The 12,435-nt window shown below is 41.8% G+C and overlaps 1 protein-coding gene across 4 annotated transcripts in view; it reads left to right on the top strand.

Moving 5' to 3' along the window:
- Positions 1-804: 804 nt before the first annotated feature.
- Positions 805-12,435, top strand: part of asap1.S (ArfGAP with SH3 domain, ankyrin repeat and PH domain 1 S homeolog) — a 167,342-nt gene continuing 155,711 nt past the window's right edge. For all 4 annotated transcript variants that reach the window (XM_041568022.1, XM_041568019.1, XM_041568021.1 and 1 more), the window contains exon 1: positions 805-1,063. The gene's annotated coding sequence lies outside the window, so the exon portion shown is untranslated. The remainder of the gene's footprint in view (positions 1,064-12,435) is intronic.

Raw genomic sequence — 12,435 nt, 5'->3', positions numbered from 1 at the left:
TCGGTAGCTTTTAGATGGCGAACTAGGAGGTCGAAGTTTTTTTTAAAGAGACAGTACTTCGACTATCGAATGGTCGAATAGTCGAACGATTTTTAGTTCGAATCCTTCGATTCGAAGTCATAGTCGAAGGTCAAAGTAGCCCATTCGATGGTCGAAGTAGCCCAAAAAATACTTCGAAATTCGACGTTTTTTTACTTCGAATCCTTCACTCGAAGTTAGTGAATCGGCCCCTAAGAGTTAATGGAAAGGTGAACAACCCCTGTAATAACATCACTGCCCTATGTATCCTATCCGGCACAGAAAACTGCTGAAAGGTCAAATTATAACACCCCAGCTCTAGGTATATTGTTGGTATATTGTTGGTATCCCAATAAAGTTTTGAGCTAAACCAGTCCTGTGCCAGACCCTTTTTTAGCAACCCTCCTTGTGATGAATTATGTATATGCAAAGCATCCGAGGCTGAGCCGCGTCCACTGTAAATAGCCTAGAGAAAAAGCAAGAGAGAGGGGGGCAGATGAGTTGTGGTCCGTTTGTAAATCAATATATTGCTGTAACAAGCAGTGATGTGAATATCTGACGAGAGATAATGTACATTTGGGCTCCCAAGGCCGAGCTCAGCAGGATACAACTCTGTGTCCTTAACTCTCCAGATGGTGGAATGTCTTGTGTTCAGATTTCCTGCTGGACTGTTTGAATTTCCTGAAATCCCTCTGCTTTCAACCCAAGGGCTTTCCACAAAAAAGGCAGTTTTTTTTTTCTCGTATTCCTGCTCACATGCCTGATTCCCCTTCCTGCCTCTCTTTCCAGTGTTTCACATTAACCAGGAGGCTGCATGGATCTCTCCCACACTTCCCAGGAATGATTTGACTTAGAGCTTTGGATTCTACAAAAGGAAAATTCGTTCCGACTTTCTTTTTCTTTCCTCTCTGGGTGGCACTTTTCGGACTATTTTTTTTCCCAATCACCCTGCACGGAATTCTATTTTCTCTCGTAACATGGAATAATGGATTTAATGGTGAGACGACAAGAGCCTGAGATGGGAATTGGAACTGGATGGTTTCTGGTGAGTGTGGGGTTATTTGTTTAAATTAGGTTTTCTGCCGGTTCTTAAGGATAAGGGATTAGGATGTTGTACCGTGTAAGGGCAGAGACACACGCTCAGATTCGGGGAGATTTAGTCGCCCAGCAACAAATCTCCTCTTCTTCGGGCGACTAATCTCTCCGAACTGCCCCCGCCAGCTACAATGTAAATCGTCGGCGGAATGGCAATCAGTGTGCTTCGTTTTCCGAAGTCGCCCGAAGTTTCCTTGTAAGGCAACTTCAGAAAACGAATTGCTCCAAGTGCCATCCCGCCGGCAATTTACATTCTAGCTGGCGGGAAGCCGTTCGGGCAGATTAGTCGCCCCCAAAGAAGAGGAGATTTGTCGCTGGGCGACTTATCTCCCCAAATCTGAGCGTGTGTCTCTGCCCTTAGCCATTGAAAAAAAATGCAGAAAAAGTAAAGTTTGGTGATGGCCAATAAAAGGTATCACCAAACTTTACTTTTTTCTGCAAGGATAAGGGAGGAAATTAAATGGATGAAAGCAAATGACAAATGTTTGGCTGGGGTATATGAGATTTATATGAAAAGCTTTGTTTCAACATAATCATGGGTTAATTCATTCTGGGAATCAAAGTCTGGCAACACTTAGGGGCTTAAGGTTAAGAAAGAAGGGGTTAAGGGTTTTATTACAATAATGCAGCCAACCTGGAAATAAAATCTGCATTTATGTGTCACTTTATACAGTAACGGCTTTGGGATTAAATATACTGAATGAACGATGCTGTCTGCAAATATATACAGGTATGGGACCTGTTATCCAGAATGCTCAGGACCTGGGGTTTTCCAGATAAGGGATCTTACCGCAATTTGGATCTCCATGTCTTAAGTCTACTAGAAAATCAAGTAAACATTAAATAAAGCCAATAGGCTGGTTTTGCTTCCAATAAGGATTAATTATAACTTAGTTGGGATCACGTACAAAGTAATGTTTCATTATTACAGATTACAGATGGCCTTTCCATAATCTGGATAAAGGGTTTCCATATAACTGATCCAATAGCTGTATATATATATATATATCAGAGATATAGAGCACCTTATAGGAGCACATTAAACAGTGAATCATTTCTTTTCATGTCGAGTCAAACAAAGGAATCTCTTTGCCGCAGAGCTTACTATCTGTTTTCAGGTTGTGCAGGAGGGAGACTAAAGATGTGAGAGAGTGGTGGGCACACTCATGCTGTGGGGTGATGTGGGGATTAACTACAGACTTGATGCAACCAGGACGTGTAGGAACAGAAATAGCAAAGGGCAGAGTAAAAAGTCAAGGAAGATGTAATTATAATAAATGGACTCACTATGGGGCAAATTCACTAAGATTCGTAGTTGCGCCAGGCGTAACTTCGCCGCACTTCGCCACACTTCGCCAGGCGTAGTTTCGCCAGCGCTTCGCAATTTCACTAAAATCCGAAGTTGCGCTCCGGGGTAGCGTAAGATTGCGAAGTTGCGCTATCGTTGATTCGCTAAGCGAAGCGAAGTTTCGCTAGCAATGGTTAATTTGCATACGGCGCCAAATTCAAATTTCAATGGAGCAATACGTAGAATCACTACAAATGCCTGGGAAACCTTCAAAACATCAAATAAAAATTTTATTTTGCCCTACACATGTGCCCACTGTCTAGGTAAGTTGCCATGAGTTAGGAAATGTAGGGGGGAAGGAGGGGAGCCCCAAAAAAATTTTCGATCTTTTTCAGCCTATCACCCATAATGTAGAAAACACGCCAGCGTGTTTTGGGACATAGAAAAAATTTGGACTTTTTTTGAAGCAATCCCTATCTACTCTATTGCGCTTCGCCTGGTCTGAGGTGGCGAAGGAAGTCTGGCGTAAAAGGTAGCGTTCAGTACACTGCGTGCGTTAGTGAATTTGCGTAGTTACGTCCGTAGCGAAAATTCGCCAGGCGTAAGGGTGCAAAGTAACACTAGCGAATCTACGCCAGCGTTTGTTAGTGAATTTGTGCAGTAACGAAAATGGCAAACGCTAGCGAAGTAACGCTAGCGAAGTAACGCTAGCGAAGTAACGCTAGCGTTCGGCGCTTCAGCGCTTAGTGAATTTGCCCCTATGGCTGGGAGGTGTAGTTCAGTAAAGGTTCATAGGCAGCACTGGGGTACTTACTGAAATATCTAGCCGTCATTTGACATTCTGCTGAAATCAATGTAACACACAGGCTTTGATAGCAGTGCACACAAGCAGTTAACGGAGTGCACAGGAAGTTCTGACTACACACTCATCACTCAATGCCGCCAAGCAGTGCACACTTTTAAAGAGATACAGAAACAAAAGGGACCATAGCAAAAAAAAAAAAAAAAAGTAATTTCTTTAAATGGCGAAGCAGAAAGTGTCAACCATTCTACCATTGTCTATTGTTTACCTATATTATTGCATTTTCAAAAACCCAAGGATTTATCACATGGTCTCTCAATAAAATAGACACTTCTTTGTGCAAGTTGTTGTCATTATATGGCACCGAGTGACGGGGGAGGCGACTGCCTGGGGCAAAATAGATTATAAAGCTACTGTGAGGGTAGGGGCAAGGGGCAGAGAAAAAAGGAAACGGTTGGAAGATATTAGGGCTCATTAAAACAAGGGGAGACAACAGAGAACAGAGACAAGGGGAAAGCGTTGGAAGAGTTACTGCCTGCTCTGCTCTCATTTCCCTACAGGATTCAGGATGGAATCCCATATTGCAACCTGCTATTAGATATGATCATTCAGAAATGAATTCCATTGTTCAATGTAAGAATGGCAGTTGATATAGATATTGTTGTTAGTATCTGATTAAAAATAGATTTCATCTTCTCTTCCTAATATAATGGGTTTTTGCTCCTCCCAAGAAGTGAAACGAGATCTACAATTTCTTCAAACTGTAATAATGATCATCTTCCCGACTCCGCTTCCAAATCACATGAAACCGTTATCAACTCACATCACATCTCACGTGAATGAAACGAGTAGCCAATGGTGCTTCCTGCTCCTGTCCCATCACTGAGATATCTATGGAGAGTAGCTATTCTATTTAGAAGGAAAACGATGGAGGAGAGGTGCACAGTTATAATTGTATTGATATATCTGATTAAACAAAATAAAAATAAATGATGTGTAAAATAAATTTAATTGTTATTAGTAACTTACAACATTATTTGGGAAACCCTAGAGTAAAGTGTTTACTATAGGCACCATCTCTCCCTACTATACCTGCTATCCCACAGCCACAGCCACTTCCCAGAGACTATTATCCACTGTTACTATAGGCACCATCTCTCCCTACTATACCTGTTATCCCACAGTCACACTCCCTTCCCAGAGACTATTATCCACTGTTACTATAGACACCATCTCTCCCTACTATACCTGTTATCCCACAGTCACACTCCCTTCCCAGAGACTATTATCCACAGTTACTATAGGCACCATCTCTCCCTACTATACCTGCTATCCCACAGTCACACTCCCTCCCCAGAGACTATTATCCACTTTTACTATAGACACCATCTCTCCCTACTATACCTGCTATCCCACAGTCACACTCCCTTCCCAGAGACTATTATCCCACTGTTACTATAGGCACCAACTCTCCCTACTATACCTGCTATCCCACAGTCACACTCCCTTCCCAGAGACTATTATCCCACTGTTACTATAGGCACCATCTCTCCCTACTATACCTGCTATCCCACAGTCACACTCCCTTCCCAGAGACTATTATCCCACTGTTACTATAGGCACCATCTCTCCCTACTATACCTGCTATCCCACAGTCACACTCCCTTCCCAGAGACTATTATCCACTGTTACTATAGGCACCATCTCTCCCTACTATACCTGCAATCCCACAGTCACACTCCCTTCCCAGAGACTATTATCCACTGTTACTATAGACACCATCTCTCCCTACTATACCTGCTATCCCACAGTCACACTCCCTTCCCAGAGACTATTATCCACTGTTACTATAGACACCATCTCTCCCTACTATACCTGCTATCCCACAGTCACACTCCCTTCCCAGAGACTATTATCCACTGTTACTATAGGCACCATCTCTCCCTACTATACCTGCAATCCCACAGTCACACTCCCTTCCCAGAGACTATTATCCACTGTTACTATAGACACCATCTCTCCCTACTATACCTGCTATCCCACAGTCACACTCCCTTCCCAGAGACTATTATCCACTGTTACTATAGGCACCATCTCTCCCTACTATACCTGCTATCCCACAGTCACACTCCCTACCTAGAGACTATTATCCACAGTTACTATAGGCACCATCTCTCCCTACTATACCTGCTATCCCACAGTCACACTCCCTTCCCAGAGACTATTATCCCACTGTTACTATAGGCACCATCTCTCCCTACTATACCTGCTATCCCACAGTCACACTCCCTTCCCAGAGACTATTATCCACTGTTACTATAGACACCATCTCTCCCTACTATACCTGCTATCTCACAGTTACAACCCCTCTAAATCGCTGATATTCCAACTGCTACAGATGATGCATTTCCAATAGTTCTTGTTACAAGCATGTGGTGTTGTAGGGCTGTATTATTAAAGGGGCCAAAAGCAGCCTCAGTTGTTCAGATCCCCTATAGATAATTCAGGCATCATGCAGCATTGACCATGTTTGTTCATTTTGACTTTTAGAGAGACCCCCTTTCCTTGTGCCTCCTTGACAGTCTGGCGGGAAACAATGAATCAGGGAGAGGATCCTTACAACAGACTATTTTTATTAAGTGGGTCCACTTTCTGGCAGCTCAGGAAATTCTCCCTGAAGATAGGAAGATAGGATAGGAAGTGGATAGGAAGTATTTTTTACAATCTAGGACCTAAAACCCCTCCTAGGTTTTTACCCTGAGCAGAAACCATTTCCTGTTCTCTCTTTAATTAAGAAAGTATTTTAGACACAGGGGCAGCCGGGGACTGGAGATCTGCATATCAGTTACAGACTGTGGGGGGAAGTCAGTCCAGAGGCCCATGTCAGCCAGCTCAGAACTGTAGAGTAATGGAAGGGTTTGGGACTAATGATTTCACACCATTAGGCACCTCTTTTCCTTTCCTTCAGCTCATATATAGAATGTTGTGTTAAAGGAGAACTAAAGCCTAACTAAAGAAGTAGCTAGAAATGTTGTATATGATGTTTTGTGCTTCTGTACCAGCCCAAGGCAACCACAGCCCTTTAGCAGTAAAGATCTGTGTCTCCAAAGATGCCCCAGTAGCTCCCCATCTTCTTTTCTGCTGATTCACTGCACATGCTCTGTGCTGCTGTCACTTACTGAGCTTAGGGAGCCACTCACAATATACAGTACACATAGAATAGAAATGTCACAATATAAGGCTGATTAGTAATTAATACACATAATTACTACATGGCAGCACAGAAACCAGTGCAATTAGCATCAGAATTGAATAATCAGCAAACCTGTAGCATCAGCTTATATTACAGCCAGGGAAGCTCATTTTCTGCTGGATAATTAGTGACGAGCCCTAAGCTTAGCTTCTCAACAGCCAATCAGAGCCCACTGAGCATGTGAGTGTCACAGACACTTTCCAAGATGGTGACCCCCTGTGACAAGTTTGAAGTCCTGGATCATTGCTGCTATTGACAAGCTGAAACTTTAAGCATTTTTAGGATTTAATTGAACAGGGTTGTTCACCTTCAAAAACTTTTTCCAGTTCATTTTGTTTCAGATCGTTCACCAGAAATAAAGACTTTTTCCAATTAAACTTTAATTTTGGGAAAACGGTAAAAAATAAAAGACGGAAAGTAATTGAAAAAAGTCCTTGTTTATGGCGAAGAATCCGAAAACAACTAAACTGAAAAAAGTGTTTGGAACCCTTTTAAAAAGACCCATACTATTACATAAAGCTGAACACCTTCATGCCTAACTCATGCCTGAGTGATTCCCTCATTCTCACTGTCTCTTTCTCTAGCCATGGTAGCCAAAACATTTTTCAACGTTGCCCATCAGCATGTCCCCCAGTGTGACAGAAATCAAACTGGCATGAAGGAGCCAATGTCATTATATTCAATATATTTTGTATGTTTATTCAGTTGAATATTAAGGGTTGAATAGCCAGTTATATTGCATTTCTACTGATGTTCTGAATCACGTGTCCAGTTACTACCAAAAGGAACCTGATGTGTAAACCCTTCTCCCTTGCTTGTATAGGTTTTGCAATATATCAGGCCTGAAATACAAGTCTAAAGCAAGATTAGATGCCAATAAGATGTGGAGTAAGAGCACTTTTATTCCCCATGGTTGGAGTCATAGCAGCAGTCCTGCTCGCCATATTATCTTTATTGATTTCTAGCTTGGCCTTTGTTACCCTTGGTTTGTACTGGAACAGACTATTCTGAAATGCGGTACAGTTAGTTTTAACGTATAGAAATAATTTATAGCGTGTGATCCAAATGATGAATCGATGGACACTTGTGGGTTTTTCAGATGTGCCCACGTGGACAATCTCTCACTCTCTTTAAAGACTATTTCCAGTCCTACCCAATGTTTGGTGGGATTCCAAATTCTTTATTTTCTCCTATGTCATGACTATCCTCGCTAGTAGCCAATTGAAGCCTGAATTCCTCTTAACAAGGAGTCCATCAGATTCAGTCTTAAAACAATTCTTTGGCACACAACCATACTTCAGCGCTGACATTTTCTTTCATTTACATTTCTATCATCTGCAAAGTGCTCGCTAGACTGCAGACCTCTATGGCAGGAAAGCTGTCTTGGGGAAGAGTGGTTTTATTGATCTATGTAAACTGTGGAAAGGCACATTACAAATAAGTGTTTAAACACACTGCATTTTGTATTTTCCACCAGATTTTAATGCCTTCTCCACCTAAAAACATCAGCCCAACTATCTCCATTATCTTATTGATCATAACGTTTCCATTAAGTTTGGATGCTTTGTTTTTTCTTAGTTAGTTGGCAAGGTCACTTTGGTATGGGTGGGAGGAAGTCATTTTCTATCCACATAGTGTTCTTGTTTGGGTCTACTCTAGTGGAGTGAGGCTCTGGAAGCCTGAGACAAGAGATCTTAGTACAAACATCGAATATTGTATGAAAATTCATTCTGTACAATATTATCGGTGCCTCTATGGCCACGTTAACTCTCATATGGAGGACCTTCTCCCTCTAACTTACTCTCAAGTGATGTAATGGTACTGACTCTTCACCTTAAGGTGGCCATAGACGTTAAAATTACACTCTTTCCTGGAAAAGATATTTCCAGTAAAGATCGTTCATTTCAATACACACATGTAGAGCTGAATCATCAGATATAAAGGTAGAAACAATAGAATGCTAACTGTATCTAATGACTCAGCAGTAAAGGTGCGTGTATGGTGGGAAAAGATCGGCAGAATATTTGGATATTGGTCGGCTCGTCGATCGGGCTGGATGGAAAATTTTGATCGGGAGCCTTTGAAGATTCCCAAACATCGGCCATTGCTAGAGCTGAATTGTCAGATACAGGTTGAATTCCATTGTTTCTACCTGTATATCTGAAAATTCAGCTCTACCTAGAGCTACCTATGTTTTTTCAAGAAAGATTGTTCTGTAAGTATTAAGTCTATGGCCACCTTTAGTGCTGAATCATCAGATACAGGTAGAATTCTATTATTTCTCTCTGTATATCTGACGATTCAGCTCTACTTGTATGTATTGAAACAAATAAGCTTTCTTGGAAAGATCTTTCCAGGAAAGATCAAAATTGTAACGCCTATGACCACCTTAACAATGGCCAATGTTTGGGCGCCTTCAAAGGTGTCCAATCAAATTTTTCCGGCCAGCCCAATTGACAAGCTGACTGATATCCAAGTCTTCTGCTGTTATTGGTCAGCTCGTCTTCCACCTAAGGCCTAGTAGTTGCTTGGGACCAACAGCCTGGACAAGGGTAGTTAGTGAGCAGTCTATGGTGTCAATGAGTAGGTAATGGAGTTAGCACCCTAGTGGGTCCCTACAATAGTATAGATGTGAGTGAGGAGGCCTAAGTCTAGAATGGATACCTTTAAATCAAGGGGATGGCTGGTGAATATTTATTGCATACTAGGTGGGAGGGAACTCAGGCAGTGATTGGCCTAAGAAGGGGATAGACACACAGGGATAGACACATGGTAGTGAAGGATCTGTCTGGGCGAAGGGATGTTGACCCCATCCTCAAGTACCAGAGAGAAAGTTCAGTATCGCTGGAGGGTTGTTTGTAAAGAACTCTTCAAATGAAGCTCCCTGAAGGACCATAAAGCATGAGGGCACTTCTGTCATCTGGAATGTGATGTTTTACATTTAGTCCTACTTGCACTTTATAAACACATTCTGAGTTATTTATCAAAATTCTAATTTATCTCATTATTTTCTGAAATATACTATAGACCAAATCCGCCCAGTATATTTCCCCTTATTTACCAATACATTTTCCCGAAAAATTCCAGTGCAGGAATTTACCACCCTGAAACTCACAAAATCTTCGGATTTTTGCACTAAACCCGGTGCAGATCATATCTTCCAGACTTTTCCCATTGACTGATATACCACCTCGGCAGGTCTGAGATGCCGGATTTTCGGATTTGTGCTTTTTCCATCCTAGGGGTATAATTAATTCGTTTTTTTTTTCACTAAAATTCTGATTTTTTTTGAGTTTTTGGGGCATTTGGACTTTAATAAATAATCCCCATTATGTTTGAAACTAGTTTTAAACTACTGAATCTATTACTACTACTACTACTTCTGTAGCATTTTTCCATCAACTACTTATATGGTGTGTGTCTATTCAGAGCTAGTAAGGCCCTGCAGGGCTACATTTGGCTTTTGTACAAGACCCTGTTCTGCTCTAATTGTTTGTGTGATGTGCAAGGAAGTTGTGGGAAATGTTGGGGTATGAACACAGGAAAGAAGGAAACCCAACCATGAAGCTGTCTGACAGATGTTATAACAAATGTTAGTACTAACTACATCACGTTGGGTGACATTCATATCAGATTTGCAAATATGAACATGAAATCATGCCATCCCTGTGTAATTTGTTGTAGCACCTAAGGGAATATGAGAAGTATAATCATGAAAGCTCATATAACAAAAAAAAGCTGCCTAGTCTTTACATGTCACTCACAACTGCCTGCTGAGATTAGGGTTTAGGGTAGGATTGCTGGAAATTGCAGTTCACAAGTTTTGGAAGATCCCAAGTACAATGAACAAACTATATATGAACCTATGACTTTGTCTTCACTGCTGAGTCATTGTGATCACAAGGTTGTGATTGTTCACTGATACCATGTCCATATTTCAAAAGTACATTATCTTAGGGATAGCATAGCATGTGACCAAAGACCCACCTTCCTTTGTGCATGCGTTTGGTTTTTCAAAGGTTGCCTAAACTGTGAGGCTGGTCCCATTTGGAGGATCCATAGAAGAGGATGTGGTGGCCCAGCCTGAAGGTCATGTAGGGTGTGGTTGTAAAGAAATGCATAATTGATCTACTAGATACTCTTGGATGCACAGAAAGAAGGTCAAATCCCAGAGATTTTTTTGGAACTATGATTTAATGTCAACAGTGTGTGAAGGGGAACTAAATGTTGGACCTGTAATGATTGACGGACAGGAGCCAATGTGCTGTATAAATTGTTTTTTTTTATAAGGAGGGATGGGCGAATTTTTTCGCCTCGTTTCGCCGAAAAAATGACGCCCATAGACTTGTATGGAGACGTGCGTCAAAAAAAGACGCGCGACAAAATAATTTCGCCGCGCGACAAATTTTTTTTGACGCCCATAGACTTTAATGGGCGTCTGCGACATTTCGCCAGTGGCGAATTTTTGGCGAAACGAAACGGGTCAAATTCGCCCATCCCTGTTTATAAGGAGAAGAAAGTGCAAACATCTCTGCGGAGGGATATAACAACAGCACGAAACAAAACTGGGTTGAGGCCAAAAGTCAAGGGCAGGCGGGAGACAGAGAGTATCAGGAACAGGTCAAAGTTCGGGACGGGCAGAGTACATGCAAGGTCAAAAAACAAGCTGAGGTCAAAAACGGGAGATCAGTATGTGAACAAGGACCATATAGGAACAGGACAGGGCAGGAACAAGACAAGGTTACCAGATAAGATTCAGGAACAGGAGCAGAAACTGGAGCAGGATCAGGAACAGGAACAAGATCAGGATATCAAGAGGCTTGGAGTCAGCGGTAGGGCCAATAATTCAGCACAGGGTGTCGGGGAATCAGGCTTAAAGGGCACCAATCATCAACTAAAATCATTTACTAAGTAAATACACTATGTGAAAGTTTAATAAATCCGATTTTTAAAAAAGTTAGAATTGTTTGTATAATGTAAATCATCAGCTCACTATTCCTTCTGCAAGATCTCCCCTATCTCCACTGCAGTTCTAGCTGAGGCAGACATTTTGGATTTCACTGGCTCCTCCTACCTATATCTTCCCAGTCAACTGCAGCTCTGAAATCTCGCACATGCTCAGTTGAAATTACTTGTTTGCCTAGCAACCCTTCTAAGCTATTTTCAAATCAGCCAGACTTCTGTGTTAGCTGCTGTTCAGTAGTGCTGCCACCTTCTGCAAGTTAGTGTGTGCCCTTCATTTGCATAATAACATCACCAGCAGGGGCCAAGATAGGGAAATCTCATGATACTTCTAGTGGAGGAGTTTACTAAAGCTAGGCATTCTGGGTAGAATACTCAGGGCAGTGCTACAATCTGAGCATGCTCCTGAACTCATTTGCATGTTATAGTCACAGTATGGACTCCCTCAGTGAAAGAACCCATTTGACAATGTAAGGGATATATTAAAAACTGCTGTTTTTTTCACAAACAACTGTATATGTAGTTTGATTAAACGTGTACTGGTCAGATTGTTAATATGTGTTTGATTTTGGGTGTGATAGGTGCCCTATAAATAGCCCTCAAATTAGCAATTGCCCTCAACTGGATAGAGGATGTGTACTTGTGAAAACTGACACAGAGGCAGCTGTCAGAGCTAGTCTGTCTCCACGCTGCCTCCTGTGGCCCAGGCAGGAGGAGCAGTACCTGGAATGTAACGGGTCTCTGGTTCGAAACCAGGGAGGCCTAAAAGGATGGCTTGAAAACCAAAAAGTTCAAAATACAGTTAATTAAACACTATTGATTAATGTTCACCTTCTCGGCTTTAAGAAGCAACAGACCTGCCTTGGACATGGTGGAGCCAAATGAGGTATTCTACCCAGCGCACATTTTATCTTATTGCATGTATATTAATATCATTATTTTTCCAGGCTCCACCCTATTTTTGTGTGGAAAATAGTCCTACTAGAAAACTCAGCTCAATATCCTAGCAAGATGCCT

The sequence above is a fragment of the Xenopus laevis genome, chromosome 6S, assembly GCF_017654675.1.
Source record: "Xenopus laevis strain J_2021 chromosome 6S, Xenopus_laevis_v10.1, whole genome shotgun sequence".
Classification (NCBI taxonomy): domain Eukaryota; kingdom Metazoa; phylum Chordata; class Amphibia; order Anura; family Pipidae; genus Xenopus; species Xenopus laevis.
The sequence above is the reverse complement of the archived record's forward strand: the minus strand, read 5'-3'. Positions and strand labels throughout refer to the sequence as shown.